The sequence below is a fragment of the Tribolium castaneum genome, chromosome 4 (genome assembly GCF_031307605.1).
Source record: "Tribolium castaneum strain GA2 chromosome 4, icTriCast1.1, whole genome shotgun sequence".
Classification (NCBI taxonomy): Eukaryota; Metazoa; Arthropoda; class Insecta; order Coleoptera; family Tenebrionidae; genus Tribolium; species Tribolium castaneum.
Window position 1 is genome coordinate 8,601,232 of NC_087397.1, and position 20,004 is coordinate 8,621,235.

Genomic DNA, 20,004 nt, shown 5'->3' on the forward strand with positions numbered 1-20,004 from the left:
ACAATAAAATCAATTTGTTGAATTAGACCCAATGAGTGTTTAATTTGCGAAAATCAGCTTTTATGGCTTGTTTTGGAAGCGCCACACAAGCACCTGACAAAGCACCAAGAAAAGGCCACTTCACTTTATTATTAGGTACAGTTGTAAAATTATTCATAGTGTCGTCTTTACTGTTAACTCGGTGAGGTGTCCCTAATCCCAAGTCGGTCAAAATTTCAACAATACACTTTTGACACCTAAGTGATGGTCGAAGGGATTGATGGTACGTTGTAAAACGAGAGAAACTGATTTGTAAGTACTTGAAACTTTATCCAGTTAAATATACAGGGTGTGTCCTAGCCTAGAAAATAAATTTACCTAAAAGAGAAACTCGATGACAGCCATATTGTTGATAACTGTATCTTTTGAGATTTCGGCCCGTAATTATTGTTATTTATTTGTTTATTTTAATCATAGAAATGGCTCAATTATGAACAATAAAAAACTTGTTTCTGTGGCTCGATTTCACGCACAGTTTAAAATTTCACACGAGGTGCTTCCGATATTGACTTATGCTGATATTGTTTAAGTACCTGCATTACCACGTGCTAGTTCGACGAACTGGCAGGCTATTAAATTATTAATTGGTATCATCAATTTCCCGCATTAAAATTTCAAATAAAAGCGTTTCCCAATTCCACACGTGTTCCAAAAACGACGCACAAATGGCTTCGATTTTTCCGATTTAGTTGATCGATCAATACGTCCAACAGATGTTGCGACATGTTCGACAGAAATGGGCATACCTATCGATATTAATGTTGCGAACAAGTCATCAACTTCATTAGCTCAATTTAGATATCGGATCGTAAGTATTCTTTAATCGCATTATACAACTAATGCACGCTGCCGTCTGAAACAATAATCGTACGGCTACGAAACGTCTCACTTTACCACTTGCAACGACAAGAAATACGGGCTAGCACCTGAAACATTATTATTTTTATTGTCACCGAACCATTAAATTTCTTTGTTCGAAATGTGCAGACGCACACAGATAACTCGGGGTGGTTTACACCAGTGGCGTAACCTCAGATTTCATTGTAAACTACAGTAAAATTCGGTTTAAGCAAGGGACTGACAACATAAATTCGTTTTATTTGGAATTCTCCAATTTTAGTTAGGTATGTATAGGTACTACGTAGCCAAAACTCAATTTTCATATAGAGATTCGGTAAAACTGAGGGTAAAATTAAGCGTTTTTTGTGTCATAAAAAATATCATTTTCCACCCTCCAAATGTCTTATTCCAGCGAAAGTACGTTATTTCCTCCCTAGGGAGGAAAATTTTTACCTTCCCCATTTTCCTTTCTCGCGAGGAAATAACGAGCTGCCATGAAATATGTACTTTTAGGGTGCAAATAAAATATTTTCTGATTACACCGTCGAAAAAATCGTATGGGTACTACTAGATTTACTAGAGGAACGCCTCTTCTCTTGGTAGGTAACTTTTCTATTAAGGGATATCTATCTCTTGGTAGGTATTTTTTCTATGAAGGGATATCTATCTCTTGGATGGGATAGAAAAGTTACCTACCAAGAAATAGAAGAGGCGTTCCTCTAGTGAATCTAGTATACCTACCAAGGGGTAGGTATACAAGTTTCTTTTAGATTTACGTAATATTGTTTTTAAATCAAATTATGGAAGTTGCGTTCCAAGCTCATCACAAAAAATCGTCCTACAGGTAGTAGAACTTAGAAAAATTTGATTTATAAAAATGATCACATTTTTAATGCAGTTTAGTAAGATAGTTTTTTCCTAAAGTTTCCTAAACCTAAGAACACTTGGTTCAATACGTTTACCGGACTTTGTATATTTTGTACAATTTACAAATTAGTTCAAATAATACAAGAGTGTCCTTTGCCTAATATCTCATTCAATTTCTTCTCATCGCATGTGTTTTTCTTATACTTGTAGATTTATAGTGGGACACGTATAAAATTTTGTTTTAGTTGTCTTCCTTACATCTTTTGTCCTTTTCATTTCCTTTAGTTTTTCTATAGTTTCTCCTTTTTATTCTTTTTGAATTTTTTGGAAAAAACTTTTTGTTTTATTTAGTCTTTGTAAATCTGTTGTGGCCCCTATGTGCAAATACTTTATGGTAATTTCCTTCTTTGTTATTTAAGGCATTGATGCCTTTCTCCTTAAGCATTTCATTTCAAGGTCCATTTACTCCATTCGCATAATTTTTGGACTGTATGGTAATTTGTTTTTTCTTTTTATATGAATCAACACCATTGGTAGTTCTGTCCCTTTTCTATCCACCTCCTTTTTACTTCGTTCTTCCTTTAATCTATGCCTGGTCATTTGGATGCTTTCTTTCTCTAGCCATTTGCTTAGATTAGATAGTAATTTTTTCAATTTTCTTTCGTAATGAGAAACTACAAGAACTACAAGAAAAGACGTTAATATACTTATTGGTCCATAATTTTAAACTTTTGGGGATCTCCTGTTATAAGCGGTGGTCTAACTTGTGCTCTATTGCCTTATCTTAATTAGCAGTATATGCTACTACTTTATTTCTTAATATAATAAAGTCTTTCCATCTTTTAAGAAGCCAAATGTTACCAAAACCATTCTTTTCAATTAAATCATTCCCCGGATCTTCTCGCTTTTTACTAGATTTCAGAGAAAATGTAATTCTTGTGGATTAACCAAAGTTTATTTTGATTGCGTAGTCGGGTTCCTCCTGTATTTAGCTTTTAATTCGTAATTAACTCCCCACTAGTTACGCTACTGTTCCTCGCGTCCACTTTTATTCACACACAGCTGTACTTTTAATTAAACTAATCTTGTTTCATATCCAAACTGGCCGAATTTCGGGTTTTATTACAACACAATTTAAAATTCGAGTTTGGGTTACAAATTATGTAAGATATCGGTGCGAGTCGGTGTAAGATGACCACTAATCTTTATAACCAATAAAATTAATCTTAACTGCTATATAGTGACGATATCTATGTCAGTCGCCCCTATAAAATTCCTTCACTTTGTAGAAAATTCATATTTGAAATATTTACGACTCTCGTAAAATGTGAAATATTTTGAATTTTCTCGAGATTAGTCGTAAAGTGTTGCGTCTAGACGATTACCTTCAACGAAATTTTAATTCCGCACATACGACTATAAATTCGTGTGTATGATTGCAAAGTCGTGATATTTAACAAGTCTGAACGTTCGCGCAGGCACAAGTTATTGTTTGGATTTTTTTTAAGGACACACTGTAGAATTTTTATGAGTAACTTCCCACATAAACGTCACCTCTACCTGCAGTTATTCTGGCGCCTCTGGTTGTAAATTATATTCGGTGTTTTATGCTTCAGCTCGATACAATAGCAGCGAGTTGCTCGACCCTTCCGAAGGTACACAATAAAGCAATTACGGTTTGAGCAAACACTTGACAGAATTAAAAATTGATAAATCACGTGTCACTGCAATTACCACTTCGATACACCTATTTGTTGGAACGTCCTGAAGAGTGCTCAGCGGATGTGCTGCGTTCTATCATTGAAATCTCCTTAAGTATTTAACTATATTGGTTGTTTATCGCGTTTTTATCGCTTGAATTATGTATCAGATGAAAAAAAAACGTTAAACTGGAGGAATGATCGTCATAATTGTGCTATTTTTTTGACGGCGTTCCCCTTTCAGAGAAATAAATTTAAACGTAACCGACATATAATCGGTTAATTGTGATAAACCTCATAATTTGTTGTCGGCCGCGTGTGTTCTGGAGCAGACTTGCTAGAGGGCGTGTCAGTCAGTCTGTACGCTGTCTGGCAGTCCAATCACCTTTCGTGAACTGGTGCTGCTGCGAATTCCGCTTTTACCATAAACAATGCGATTTTTGATTCGATTTAATTAATGCAGCGTTTATTTACCCACCTAGGAATAATACACATCTTCATGACCTTCAAGCCTTCCAGGAACCGAACAGACAGACCGCATCATTCTTAACTTAAACACTCTGTACATCATTATAGGTACGGTGTACCCTCAAAGACCCCCATGTAAGACTTTCAGGCTTTTGTCCTCATTACTAATGAACAAAAGGGTATGAAAAATTAACATAATGACAGTTGACACTGACAAATTGGGCCCAAAAATCTTCCAGAGTGGAAACAGCCAGACTTCTGACTTCAAGTGCGGTGTTTTTAACTTTGTAAAAAGTAATAAAACCGATCTTAGTAGTTTGTTGGTGTAAAGTACCTACGTACTATGTAGAACATCACATAACACAATTAAAGCTATGTTAAAAAAATCTTATCAATGCATTACTACAGTTCTTAGATATTCTGTATTATATGGTAAAGAGTTTATTCCGCTGAGCATTACGTAAGACACATAACACTATTAATTGTATTATCCTTTCTTCACTTTTAAAAAGTCCATGTCAATGCACTACAAACAGTTCCATAGAATCCCCAATGTTGAGCGAAATAAAATCTTTTGCACAGTATGTCTTGACCGAGGAAGTTTTTAGTAGTCACCCTGTACACATTGTCATGGCTTAGGAACGGAATTTGAGAATATTATAGAGTGAAACGGGCGCAAAATGTTGAATTAAATAATAAGTAATAAAAAGAAAACAAAAGAAAGTTAAATCAAAAACAATTAATTCATTTTCCAATTATGTACTAGCTAATTTATAACTTTAAAAGAAGGACTTTTCAGTATCTAGGAATACAAAAAATAAATTCCATTAACATTTGTGATCAAGTAGAACAAATTTTCTAAATAAGCAATTTATGACTGTAAGACACACTTTTCAATTAGTCAAAAAAAAAGAAATAACTTTAGATTTATTTTTGAGTTAGTGGCTGAAGGACCTGCTAAAATGATCGGAGAGGGAATAGGGAATAATATAATTTTCATCTAATTTCGTAATTATTTATTCCGGTTTAGGTTAATCACACAAAAAACTGAGTTTTCACTTTTCAGCTCAAAAACGACGTTAGAAGCAAATTATTTGGTCAATTTTTGACGAAATTTTGCGAAATAATCGAGTATGTAAATCACAATTATGTTAAACGCTCTAAATTCAATAAGAATATAACTTCTGACACAATTCAATTTTTCGGTTTACTTCCATTTACTTTATAAATTATAAAAAAAGAGTGTCAAATTCGTGAAGTAATAAACATAATTAAAATCAAAGCAATTTATATTCTCATAACCAATATAGAAATTGAAAGAAGCATTTTTCAGTTTAACAAAAAAAAGGACCAATTCATCTAATTTTGTCCTATTTTTGAGTTTCTAGCTGAACAACCTGCTAAAATGCAATGTAATTTTGACTTAATTTTATTATTTTTCTTTTCGGTTTAAGTTAAGCTCGTAAACAACTGACAGTGACTCAAAAATGTGTCAACAAATTAAAAAATCGGCACAATTCGGTGGTCTTTTGGATAATTTTGGAGGAAGTTTACGAAATATATAAATTTGTAGATTAAAAATGTGTATGAACGCTCGAAGAATTAAAATATGTAAAATATGTAGGTATAAAACATTTCACTTACTGAAAATACATTATGCATTATAGTTTAATAAATTCAATTCGGGCCCCTGGTAATACTCTAATTATTTTGAAATAAATTGCGATTGTGCAGTGAGTGACATGATTTTGTAAGTTTGGTTGCACAAGTTGTGTCTGAAGTGTTGCTGTAATAACATCGTCTAAACTGCTAGGTATTCCAAAAATTTCGTGAAAATATGCTTATATAACATTGCTATAAACGGTATAAGAAAAGTCTAGAGACGATATTTATTAGGTATTTATTTATCGTGAAATAATCTAAAATGCAATTAGTCTTGAATTTCCGCGGATGAATCCCAGCTTTCGAATTAATGAATTTGTGATAATGGAATGAGAGTTGTACTTTTCTGGTCGGTTCCCACCGAAAACTGGCGGTACTTAGTCGTCGTCAGAAGCATTATATTGCGGTAGTACCAAGAAGCTTGGAATTCTTCTACATTCAAGTGGAGTACTTGTGAGTTACTAAAGATTCAAGTGACGAAGGTCGACAAACAAGAAACACTCCACGAAGACATAGCTTCTCTCGTAAGAAAAACATCCTCAGAGAAACAAATAAAAAGCTCACTAAATTTAAACTTGTTTCATTTCGAATTGGATTAAAAGCTTTGTTGTCATTGAGTAATTAAAAGTTCTGCTTTCCTTTAGTCGTGACAGGCTTGACAGAAAAATTAATTATATGAGTCGAGTATTTGCAAAGTGGTTTTTTTGTGGTGGCAGGTTCATCGATAACAAACACGAGATTATGGGCCGTAAAAACAATGGGTGCTTAACTGTTAACACGTTTCGGCTCGTTGATTCATAAGTAACCATCAGCGCCTGTCCGCTGTACCTTATATAGAGATATCAAGAGATCCGTCAAAGCATTGTCTTAAGCTAGTTAAATGTATGTTGATGCTAGCCAGATTTATGACCAGTCAACTCCCTAACGACATCATCAACGTTGAGGAAGAACTATCCGTCTTCCTACTGGAAAAGATTGAGGATAAATCTTTTAACACTACATACACCGCATTATAGACAATTTATACGACCATTAATTATCCAATTAAGTCAGTAATGAACTTGCTACCATTTATTATTTTTGTTTAAACCAAAGGATAACCGTCATTAATTCCTCCGTCTGCAAAATAAACCTCGCAGCGATGACAGCAACCAAAAGACATCAAAGAGGCCCAAGTTCAAGCAAATTCAACACGATTTGGACAGAAAAATCTTCACACGACAAAGAACTAAAACCGGCTTGAACAACTTTTGCCGTTTGAAATTATTATACCACTCATACCTACTACGGATAATCTAAATTAATTGAAGACTATTTTCGATACACTTAAAGTTGTTTACCAAGCTCTAGATTGTCATTTACTTCAGAATAAACTCCATTGCCTCTATTAATTCTTGTTCGCGTATAAATGGACGATTTAGGTTAAAACCTAAACCATCGAAAACCTGGTTTGCCATGAAAAACAAAAGTAGCACTCTCCGATTAATTCCACACATAAATTTCAACTGTCACAAGTTGTCAAAGCAGAGATTACTCTGACCGGTCACTTACATTTTTCACTCTCTATATTTATGCGAAGAACTTTTTCGCACCAGACAGTTATTTTAATATTTTAATTTCAAACCCAATAAATCACGTGTGGCCTTAACAACACATAAGTTGGCTCTTTTATCGCGTAGTAGCATCAAATATAACAGAGCTACAAGTCTATTTTTTTATTGGTATTAGAGTAAGCATTTATATTTTAATGAAAAACGTATTATTTATGAAGAAAAAAGTTAGACTGTAATTAAAGAAAGAAACAACAGTCCTGGACTGTTAACGTATCAAAATCAAAGATTTATAGTAACTATAATAGCCAAACTAACTTTTCACCAACATGTATAAATTATAAATCTACAATTATTTTTTCAGTAAATTTAGTAGTTATTTTGTAAATCCAAAACTAGTAAAACGGTGCAAATTAATGAAATTTTACAAAAACATTTTTTTTATTTTTTTTTATTTATTGTCTTTACTTATTCTAAACGTCTTTTTCCCTAAGATTTATCCATTTGTAAACATAACTTAAAACTTCAAAACCCCATTTAACGACATAGGATTGCATTGTAACACAGACTAAGTAAGTATGTAAAATTTCAATTCATTGGGACAACGGGAACGCTTTTAAATTTGGTTCCAAAAATGTGAAACAGACAGACAGACGACAAAGCAAGTTAAATAAAAGCTTTTAAGAATCCGTTCTGTCAACGACAAATAAAAAAAAATATAATATGAAATATCGATCGAAGATGTGATGTAAAGAACAATTTATTTGGTACGATGTCATGGCTATTCCTCTTAAAAAAATTATAAAACTTGCTGAAAGCCACAATAATTTTATGAGCAATTAATGTGAAGATTATCGGGAAGAATGCATGAAGTTCAACGATTTGTAAAATTACCTTGTTAATACCTAGTTTTTCCAACTCCATATAAAGCTAATATAAATTACGTTTCCGTATAAGGCTTAATTAATTGCTTTATCAAACGAACAATCAATTAAAAGCAGATTATAAATGCGTGTAAAACACAAAATAACTTATTTCGTCTACAGTTATATTCTCGGGCAAAAATCGCCTCTGATGACAAATGTTTCGTTGAGTGCGTTTCTTGTCTCAGGTACGGAAAACATTGTTTGGGCGTTTCTGAAATCGCGTTATTAGATAAAACAAATTACAAGGCAATAATTAACAGCAGCGTGACAGGCTTCTTATCAATTTAATAGATATTCCCTTTTAGAGAGCGAGTAATTAAATTCCGAGTTTTTCATAAATGAAACGTTCTCACAATCAGTAAAGACACGGAGACCGCCTAGCAAGCGCCATGTTATATTAATGTTAATTTGTAATTATGTATTTTCATGAGGAGGTGTGACAAGCGCCGGCGTTTTGTCTGCGGAATGTTAGCAATGCGAGAATTTTCCACGAACTGTGATAACAGCAGTCGTAATTCTGTGCCTTTTTGGAGAAAAAAATTGTGTGGGTATCACTTCAGCGGGCGCTACTTAATAAATTATACCTGCCAGAGATATTTTATCTTAGTTATCTCCGTTACAAGAGTTAAGGGTTGCCGCTGTATTGTCTCAACGTGAAGTGTGAAAAGGGCGTGGTGGTCCTTAAAATTTTTCAAACGCTCGATGTTTCGGCTCAAAACTGATCGTTCTCACGCAAATTACCTGGTATTTAGCAGCCAAGCCTTAGATTAGAAGACCACCAATGTTTGGTTTACCAGACACAGTTTTTTCCCATCGAATCATTTGAACTCGCGCGACCCCAACGCGTTATGTAACAAAGCTGCAAATTTTCACCGAGAAAAGTCCGATTTTACATAAATTTGCGATAATTATAATGATTTATGCGAAATAAATTAAAACCATATTTACGACATCCTCCTGGCAAGTGCACGGTTGCCGTAAGTCGGCTGAAATTAATTATTTATGAACTAACTACGGCCGATATAAATCAGATGATAACGAGAGCTTTTTTCAGAACTTTGGTTTTGAAACATTTCAACGGAAAGGCGGAACCACCCAACGTGTGCGTGATGTACAGTCACAATCATAAAGAATGTCACCCCTATGTACGGCCCCGGAAGCAAGAGGCTGTGCGCAAACCACCGCATGACGCCAGTAAATCTTTTAGGTCATAAATGTCGTAAATTTCATTTAAAGCATTCCTTCGAATGTTTTCTCAACGTAGATTCATTATTTGATCTTAGACATAAATGATATTAAAATCGTATAATTAATATAACTCACAACCGTCAAGATAATCGCGAATTAAAATTTGATTGCAATTAAAGGTTCTGTAAACCTCCTTAATTAATCAAAAGTGAGTAAACAATAATTTGATGTTTTACCTTCCGAAGGAAAATATACTTTTAATTATTTACTACTTAAATTATAACAATTGTTCTGTGAAAATTATTCAGTTACAAAAGTAAAACACGAAATCATGTTTCGAGCAGATAAAACCTCCGAAGGAATGTCTATTGACGTTTATGAAACAAAAGATTTATGGATGATTTATGACAGTGACTGTACTTTCACGAAATAATTGAAAAGTAGAAATTCAAAAGAAAAGGGGGCAAATTGATGAAGGCTAATAATTAATAAAAATAACAACACACAATGAGACAATGCAATTAATTATATTTTCTAATTACCAATTTATAACTGTAAGCAGCATTTTTCATTTTATGGGGTTTATAGGGGTGACATTCTTTATGATCGTGACTGTACTGCCAATTCGGTTATTGCATTCGAACTAGGCAAATTTATTACGTATTAAACAGGAATATAAAACAGTAGACGATTTGCATAAGCCATTATGGACAATTGATTAAAGACGCTGTAAAGGAAACATGATGTAAGTACTTAGGTGGTACTCGGATAGCAGCAGTCAAAATAACATAAAGCCAGGAAAGTCGTGACTTGGAGCTTGATTGTTGCATTTTTAAAAATCGGGAAATTTAAATAATTAGACCCGATATAAAACTGATTTACAATTTCCTCCGAATGTATATACTTGTATATACGTATGTTTAAATAGGCTGCATTGCATAACATAAATAAATTAGCAGTTAACTCCAAAGCAAGTATAGGTAACACTAATGTACCTTTTTTTAATGCGTTATAGTAGATAGTTAATTTTCCTTCCGATGTCTTCACGAGTTTCTCTAACGGTATTTACTTGGCTCATTGGCTATTTTTTCTTGTGGAAAATCATGCCGACGCTTGTGATGACTTCATTTACATGTTTTTAACAAATCAAATACTCCGTGAAGGTAGCTCCGGGTTTGGTTATCATTAACAAGTATTTTATGTGCGTATGTGCGAATTGCATAAGAAAATATAGAGTCTTGAAATTTCTAAAGTAGCGTCCTTGTGTGTTTCAGCATCTTCAATTAACAATTTCAGGTCTCCATAAATCAGTTGAATGAAAGTGAGTTCATTTTCCACGCGATGGAAAAAGGGTGAATGAATCAAAAGCAGTGTCAAACGTGGTACCTTATGAAGATGAATGTAGTCTGTATGAAATACTCCGCCGCAATAAATCATAGATACTGTATGCGTCGGCACTATAACTGATACATCAGTAAATCTTTCAGTACCAACTTCCCAGCATGTAAGACCAATTACACCTCTCCTGGAATAATTACCGTACATACGCTCTTGCAATTATTCCAAGTATCAATGCGGGTATTGCTGTCTTCCATGCGAGCGCAATTTACATTGTTATCAACAATTTGACTTGCAATATATCACATTAAGATTCAATTATTGTTTCACGTTTTTCTCCACCGACGATAAATCCCGCCTTTGTTGCGAATATTAAAGTGATTGTTGGGACTGAAAACGTATTTCAAAGTGTGACAACATTTCAGCTTTCTTTCATAAATAATAATTCTCCTTCGAAGCTGCCATTTCTAAACGCTATTTATAGTTCGCTGTTTAAGTCACATTTTATAAAACAGGTTGTCGAATATTATCCATAATTTATTGCCGCATGCAACTGAAAAACTTTCAGCCGATAATACAAAGAGTCAGTTTTGAACAAATTGCGCGATGTTTTATAATTTTATGTTAACAACATGATAATAATGCAATAAAAAGAAGTACCGCGCTATTTGAATGTAAATTGAGAACTATGTGTGCATAGAAATTTTAATATTATTTTAATTTCAAATAAAATGATCCACATAATTAAGTCGGTTCCAACTGTACTATGCAGACAAATCTGAATGATCTAATCTTATCTCAATTAAGGCAAGCAGGAATTTTCGGCCGATTTTGTATATTGCAAGTCATTTAAATATGAATGAAATTTCAGCGACAAAATTAGCATCACCTGCAAAAAACCTCTCGCTAATTGACATTTTATAAATTGGAGGCAAACAATAAACAAGGGATCATTTACTGGAACTTTTAATTAATTAGATCATTAGGCAAACATCGATTCCCGTTAATTTCCAAAATTATTCAAAAATATGTCTGACATTTATGAAACCTCTGCCTAATTATGTCCTTGTTTTAGTCATCACCAGTAGGTGTGAATTAAATTCCAATAATTTACACATTTTCCAATAAAAACCGTGTAACCACACTCGAGCATTTCCTTACGACTTCTTTATACTTGTTTACGCATTCAAATACGTAGGTATTATAAAATAAACGTAGATCCTCACATTGCAAAATATTTAACAAATCACCACTTCATGGCGACACCCACGGTGACATTTCCACCGCACTGAAAGTAAGTAGCAATGGGTGTAAACATAATATATAGTTTATACATTTCCAGGTACATTGCTACAAGTGTTGGGGCAACCAATAACTGCAGATCAATGCAGATTAAGTCCAACTAAAAGAACAAACTTATTCCCACTTCCTAATCTAACTCCTGATCAACTGAACACTTGCGCCTATTCAATTGGGAATCAATAATGCTAACTGATTTGCATCAATAAACAACAAACTGGTCGCATCTCTTATTTTGAAATTTCGCCAAGAATTTCCACTGACCAAAACCGATTTTTCGAAATATGTCTCTACTACGGAGGACTATAACTTAGGAAACGAAACGAGATATAATGTCAGGATTTTCTGAACCCGAATAAATAGTACAGCAGACAGCAAATCGTTTTAAATTAATTTACGTTTAACCCATTCACTTATAACTTGAATAAAAATGTATAAATATTGAGCTTTGCTCTCGCAACAAATTTGAAATTTGCACTTCGTCCCGTACTTTTCAAAACGCTGCGAATACGGTCAAAGATACAAGAAAAATGTGAAGAAACAAGTTGTAGAAAATTAAATTTCCTTTAAAAAAATCCGCGAGACCGTATCTTTATCTTCAACGGTTTAGGCCCCAAAGACGTTCAAAGACGCCCGAGTGACGAATTCGTTTCATTTTACCAGTGGTCAAGTAACGGAAAGTTAATTTATACCTATACCATTGAAGATAGAAAGATGGTGTCGCGAAAATTTAATTCTATATAACTTTATTCTTCACACTTTTTTTGTATCTGTAACCATATTTACAGTTTTGAAAAATATGAGGCAGAGTATGATTTGGTAAAAGTTTGAAATTTTTTTTAAATATAGTTTACGAAATATTTTTTCATTATGTTTATGTCTTACTATTGAGAATTTAATGCTCTATGTGTCTGTATTTTTTTGTTTGCCTTGTCCTAACCGTTATACAAATACAACCATTTTTGTAACTTAGACGGTAATGGAACAAGTGCGCTCTCTTGTGACATTAACGGAACTATCGAGGACGGGAGCGTTTTATTCGTATCCTAACTTTTAGATATCCGTAGTCTAGACACCGAATTCAATAAAACTCGGGTCAAGATCCGACCGGTGGTAGTATTTCAGTAGTCATAACAAATTGTACAATGTTATCGACTTTTTAAAACAATAAACATTGTGCACCGTCACGATATGACCCAACTTCGGGACATCACGATGGGTGGCCGCTTGTTTCAACGAATTCGAACTGTTATTAACTTTTATTTCTCTTTTTATTAGGCCACAATTTAAGCGTTTTAACTTTATGCAAATCCTAAATTGAGACGTTAAGATTCTCGCTTATTTTTATGTCAAAATGCAACCGAATGGAGCTGGTTTTTCAAACTTAAGCTTTGTTTATTACTTAGTGCAAAAAGTAGCAGGACACCTGTGGGTATCGGCATTTGTGCAATTTCTTGCCAATAGATAGTTTACGGTAAATTGCAATAAAACTGTTAATTAATAGCATTGTTTAATAACGTCATATTGTGTAATAATGTTATTAAAGTGGCACGAAATTTTTTAAACTCAAAATATTGAAATGATTTGATTGGTTTATTGCCACCCTTTCCCTGTCACAGCGCGCGAATAAGAATTATTCGAATTAAATATGCGCGTTTAATTATAATTTCTGTGTTAACACCTTTTACTAATAACGTCGAAAATGTTGTAGCCGTTTGGTGTATTTATCATAAATTTCCAATAAATATATCGGTTGTCTTAGCCATTATATTTCATAACGTTCAGCTAATTCCACTTAATTGCATTCATAATGGCACCATTATTAAAATTAATTGACACAATGTCGTTTTAAAAAACGTTTAATATGTGTTTTAGCGAATCTTAAATTTGTAATATTATACGCGTAAAATGATTCGGAACGAGTCTTGCTGGCTACGATTTATTAAAATTAACATGTGGAAAAAAATCTCGTGTCATTACTGTATTCCTAACAGATTTTCTTAGCGTTTAACTCTTTACCTGAAAGCTAAGACATGTTAACAAACTGGGCGTCATAAACATGCCTTTTCTAAACCTGAATACTTACAATTAATTTATAAATTTGTCGAGAAAAGTTCTTTCATTCCACTGAACCCGATAGCAATTAATAGAGTAGATAAAAGAGAGAATGGAATTCTTTTAAACCGGGAATTTCTACAGTCAAATTTGATTAAACATTACTCATTGTTGTATTATTGTAAGGCGTGTAACTTATAGCGCACATTATCCTAATGGAACTGCAATACAAAGCAATGCTGTGTATCCAGTAATAAATACCAAAACTATAAATTTATTATTGCAAGCAAATTCTGCGCCAGCCCACGTGTTGTCTGACCTGCGATTTTTGTCCTACTTTTGTTAAAATAATTAAGAATGACAAGGTGATGTTAGCGTATCAACTTTTCGGTTAATTGATTGTGAAAACTTGTAGGAATGCCAATATAATTTTACGATTGCTTTAATTAGCTAAGTGTTTTCTTATTAGCTAATCGTCTCTTTGTAAATGAAAAATGAGATAAATTCGTTAATCTGTGTCCACCTCCTTTATGATTTGCCATAAATGTCATATGTGATGTGTGAAGCGATTAAGAAAAGTAACAAGATATTTAGGCACCTCTTTAGGCGATCGCACCTTGTCAAATTAGTTGTAAACTTTGATATTTCGTCCAGACAATCGTGACCTATTCGGATAACAACAAACAAATTCATTAAACGTGGCGGTATAATTCATAACTTAAGTGGTCATTAAATATGCAAATTTCGTCGAGATGTTAACTTTGTAAAACACGCCTTATTTCACTTCTTCGCAACGTTATCTAATTAAAAACGTAACCTTGTGGTCGCCCATTGAGAAAGCTAGCGGTAACCAATAAAATCCATTCGATCGATACGAATGGGATGGTGGGTGACGACAAAACATAATAAAATTAAAAATCATAGCTTGAGATTATCGCGCGTTTCTTTATGGGCTGTCTAGCGACGATTATTACAAACTCATCCCACTTACAGGCATTCAGACGGATTTAGATAATTTACGACTTTCAATAACGGCAAAGGTGACAATAACTATTGAAAATTTTTATAACCCAGATTATTGCAAAGTAACCGATCACTTAATTTCCTACAGCCGGCAGTAGGTTTGCGCCCATCAATTGAATTAAATCCAAAGAAACAAATTTATGCGTTAGAAAATTTATTCACAAGGCGCTGGTTGGCCAAAAGGCCATCTAATTAGAATTTTTATATGTGTTCAACATTTTGTTTGGCGTACCCTTTTACATTTTTTTAATCTTGATGGACGATTATTTTATGTCGAATTTATAATCCCTGTTTTAATTAAACCTACTTCACCTGAACCAAATAATTGCTTCTAGAAGCGAAGGAATCGCTTCTCTCCGATTAAACAAACATTGGCTATGCTTAATCGAAATTAATAAGCAAGTTTCTACGAAGCAAACAGTAAAATAAATAGAAATTGTTTTTATTCAGAAAGTTGTTTGCGTTCCACATACTTCGGTAGATCTAAGAAATTTAAAAGATAATCCATAAAGTTTAAAAATAGGAAACGGCAATAAAAAAGCAATCAGAACCCGACTCGAAATGATGAGTGATTGATCAATTCTCCTGCCTTACAGAAAACTAGGAAAAGGCAGAAATTTTCGTTTTTTGTAAACACACAGGGGCGGATCCAGGAAATTTGTACAAAATTTAGAATGAAACATATTGTGATACAAAAATTTTTTTTATTTATATTTTTTTTGCCTTTTTAGATATACCTACAGACTGAACCAAAAGTAACGCACAAAATTCATATCTTTGTTACTGGTCATTTTTCAAAAAAATTCGCGAACAGGTCGATTTTATTTTTTTAATGCTACATTGTGACATTATAGTGGCATGTATGACGTTTTTGAAACTAAAAATTATTAATAATGATAATAATAATAATAATAATAATAATAATAATAATAGCAATATTAAAGGGCCTTTATTGAATAAAATGAAATAATGAAGAGATGAGTGGGCGAAGTCTAGCTTGAAGCTATTCAACTTAATCTCAAAGAAAAATTAATAGAAAAAATAAGACAAAATAAATAAAACTAAAATTATAAAAAATATGGAAATGAAAATAACTTAATAAAATAAGAAATTGTGTAAGAACTAAAAGAAACATAAAAAGAAAAATCATTGCCAAAGTTACCTACAATAAACTGTGTGTAATACTCTCAATAACTTTTACAACTTTCTTATTTTGTTTTATTTTTTTTTTGCTTGAATTTTTGGGATATTTTAAATACTTATCAGAAAGGTAAAAACGTGTGCCATTTAAAACACTATAAAAAACGTCAGTGTTCATTAAAAAAATTAAAAATGACTTGTTTGCGGATTTTTTTGAAAAATGATTCGTTACTAAGGTATGAATTTTGTGTGTTATTTTTGGTTTAATCTATACCTAGTTGTTAGTCATGTTTTTTTACTCGTCGATTTTGCATAGTTTTTAAAATAAGTGGAATTTATTGCCAAAAACACACTTTGTCAAAAGCATTAGAAAGTAAAAACACAACTTTTTTGTATTATTTTTCGAGAATCTTTTTATACATGGTATTTATTAATATTTACCTATCTAATAATTTACCTCTTAATTTAATAATAAACGACTTTTAGTGTTATTATTTCAAAAACCTTTGTTCATTAGACTTTCACATTATTTATGAAAAAATTAAAATTGAAGTTTATTGGATCCGCCCTTGTAAACAAAGTCAAGCGGCCAATTTCAAGGGTAATTAAAATAATAATAAGCCACGCTACAGATTCAAAGAGACGCTATAAATAAATCAAGAAGTCAACCGGGCACTGAGAAAATCCTCTTAGGTATGGAGGAATTAGAAATACCAATCACTTATAAATTAATAATTACTTACATCACTTTTGTAATTACATGTGATTCGAAATGGCTTCCTTTTTGTGTGAACTTATGAAAAACCGGTATATTTTATTTATGACTGGGATATTGCAATTGCATTTTTGTAAACAAGTAAACTTCGTTTCAAAAGTGTTTGATTTAATCCGATTATAAGATTATTCTGCCCACGATTTATTGCTGTCTATTTATGCTTTTATTTTTGAAATTTCTTCTTGTAGCATGGGTTTGTGGGTGGTCAATGCCCCAGTTTAGGCGGTTTCATACCAACACCAATTTTAGTTAAGCCCTTCAGTTATTAGTGTCAAAATTCAGCTTAGTTAAATTAAACTTTCACAATTGGTGTTTGTCAACAAGTAGTTGTGTATTACTACCATATTTGTAAGGTAAATATTGGTTATTTCCATATAAGAATAACACGTCATGGAGGTATTTTTATTAAACTCGACACGTGTAGTATTATATTAAAATTCCCACGTGAAGATGGGTACCTACCAGCAATTTGAGTTAGATAATTTTTCCCTATTAGCATGGTCTCGTAAATCGAAATAATTTCGAGTCAGTTAACTCTTGCCTAAATGAGGGCGTGTTGTTTGTGAACTGATCAGGACATTTAAGCATCATCGTAGACAATGATCGAGGTTTATTATTGGCAGAAAGACCGTTTACACCAATTTGCATACGATCCTTAATTGAGTATTTGTGCAACTAACAAGGTTGCCGTTTCATCCCACTTATCCAGAGAATAATGATAGGGCGGTGTCTTATCTTTTAAGCCCGATCGCACTCTCACAAGAGGCTCGTTCGACCGGATTCTATCAAAAGTTATCATAGTTGCGACCATTTTCTTTTTACATTTCCAATGTGCAAAATAATTTATGCGGAAATGTGTACAACTCGACAAATCTCTGATAAGAGAGTTAATTAATCACTGATTTACCCTCGGGCTAGATTGGATGCAGAAAGATGGCGCCAGAAGTTGTCACATAAAAATTATTGATATACTGTCATTATTAATCAGACCTTGGTGTGTTTACTGTAAAAGGTACTTGCAAAAGTGACTGTCTCTACATTTTGTCGCTACCGATTTGAAAAAATCGAAAAATCGATTATTCAAGGTGCAACCTACACTAACTTTAATTTACATCACTCTTGTTTCTTTTGGAAGTAATGAATAGGTACCGGGGCGCTAAAATCGCCATGTGAATATCACGTTTAATTAAAATTCATTAATATGTAAATTGCTCTTTTATTGACTTAATTTCGTTAAACTGCATTTACGTTCTAAAACTTGTATGTCAAGTTCTTTTAAGGCAGCTTTATGCAGAAAAAAACCGACACAAACACCAAAAACATTATTTCATAATGATCTAGTTTTATTTGTTTCATTAGCGAATTATATTGTCTGCAAAATTGGCACCTGCTGCTCATTAATCCGTTGCATTTTTTGGGCGAATTTAGAAAGAGTGACAACCTGAACGAGTTTTACAAATGCACACTACAACGAAAACAATCCAATCGTTATTTACACTTATTCTGCTCGAATAAACACACGTAAAGTACCTCCGGGAAAGATCCAACAGCGCAAAATTTTGAACAAATTGCTCTTAACGACTTTAGGCCACATTTGGTCACTTTTCACAATGTTTTTTCTATACGAAATAATGGAACCATTTCACTACAGTTTACAAGTCGAGTTCAGTTCTAATACATACTTCTCTTTTACATGGAAATTAAATGTTTATGACCTCTTCTATCTCAAGCAACGTAGTTTTGGCGAGATATAAGCTCTTTGCAGATTACACCCGAATAGTGACTTCAGCCGTAAATTTTAAGGACTCGAGTAAGGACTATAATGCCTTCCAAAAATAAAATTTTTCTTAAGCTACAGGAAGTACTCTAATGCCGGGTATACACACAAAGTCCACACGTATACTCTTCCTGTGCTGAACAGTACCAAACTTCTAAACCAAATTCTCAACTAGGCAAGACTAAACAATTTTTGTAAAATTCACTAGAGGTTCACTAGAGGTGAAGTAGAACTTTTAAATCTACCGAGAACCAAAGTTGAAGACAAAATTTTATTTGCTTTGGGACAGGTTTGTTTTTTATTTATATTGCAGCTTCTAAAGAAAGAAAAACGTCCACATAAATAGTATTAATTTGTTCCAAACACTTTTCTCTTGGCCGCTTGCGAACACATTCAGTACTACACATTTTTCAACTTCCCTTTCATTTTGAGAATTATCTTGTTATTTTTATGCAAAGTCAAATTATAAAGTGTAAAGTGTTTTTTTTAATTTCTGCTCAGCATTCATCATTTTAGCAAAGTAAATGCAACATAATACAAATAAACAAAACTTTGTAAGTGTTTTAGATGTCTTTTTTCATTTCTCAAAGGTTTTATAAAGCATAACAAAAACTATGATTCAACAAATTATACATTAAGGACCGGTTTATGGAAGCATCATTAATTTAATCCGCAATTAAATGCGTGATTAACTAATCAGTGAACACCTATTATTAAATTAAATAATGACCACTAAAAGCTCTGAAACTTTACTACACGTTTTAAAAACGTTTTATCAGAATTATTTAAAACGTTGCACATGTATGTATAATCATCTGATTTAACCCATTTTTCGTTTTATAAAGAACAGTCATTCAACAGACCATATTCAAGTGCTCTAATTCAGTTTATTTTCGGTCTCATGTTACTTATTAGCCTATGTTCAGTTTTAAAAAGTCGATGTCAATGCACTGCAAATAGTTCTATAGAAAAGTCTATAGAAAAGTCATAGTCATAACTCATAAATAAAAAAAATCTACATTGATTCAGCTTCAATAACTTTACACGAAATTAAAATTTTCCCGACATTACCCTATCTAATATGTTTTGAAGCCAATCTTAAGAAGCGGAAACTTGTATGTGCCAGATCCAAAATATATTCTCGTAAGGCCCCTGACAATTTTGACAACCAATTTTTCTCTCTCAGTGACTTTTACTAAGCAAAAATTTATCGCATTACGATTTTGTTTTCTTTTACAAGGTGTTGCTAGCTAAAGGATAGAAATAAATAGCGAGCGACAAAATAGTGTTACTAGAGCGCAAGAAAGTCGACAATTTGAATAAAGATCTTGGACTGTTTTGGTAATGAAAGATTCTG

At 33.0% G+C, this 20,004-nt stretch overlaps 1 protein-coding gene across 1 annotated transcript in view; it reads left to right on the plus strand.

The window, feature by feature from the left end:
- The window catches only part of LOC103315170 (hypothetical protein), a 35,802-nt gene that overhangs the window by 6,262 nt on the left and 9,536 nt on the right, over positions 1-20,004 (plus strand). The gene's annotated exons all lie outside the window — the stretch shown is intronic.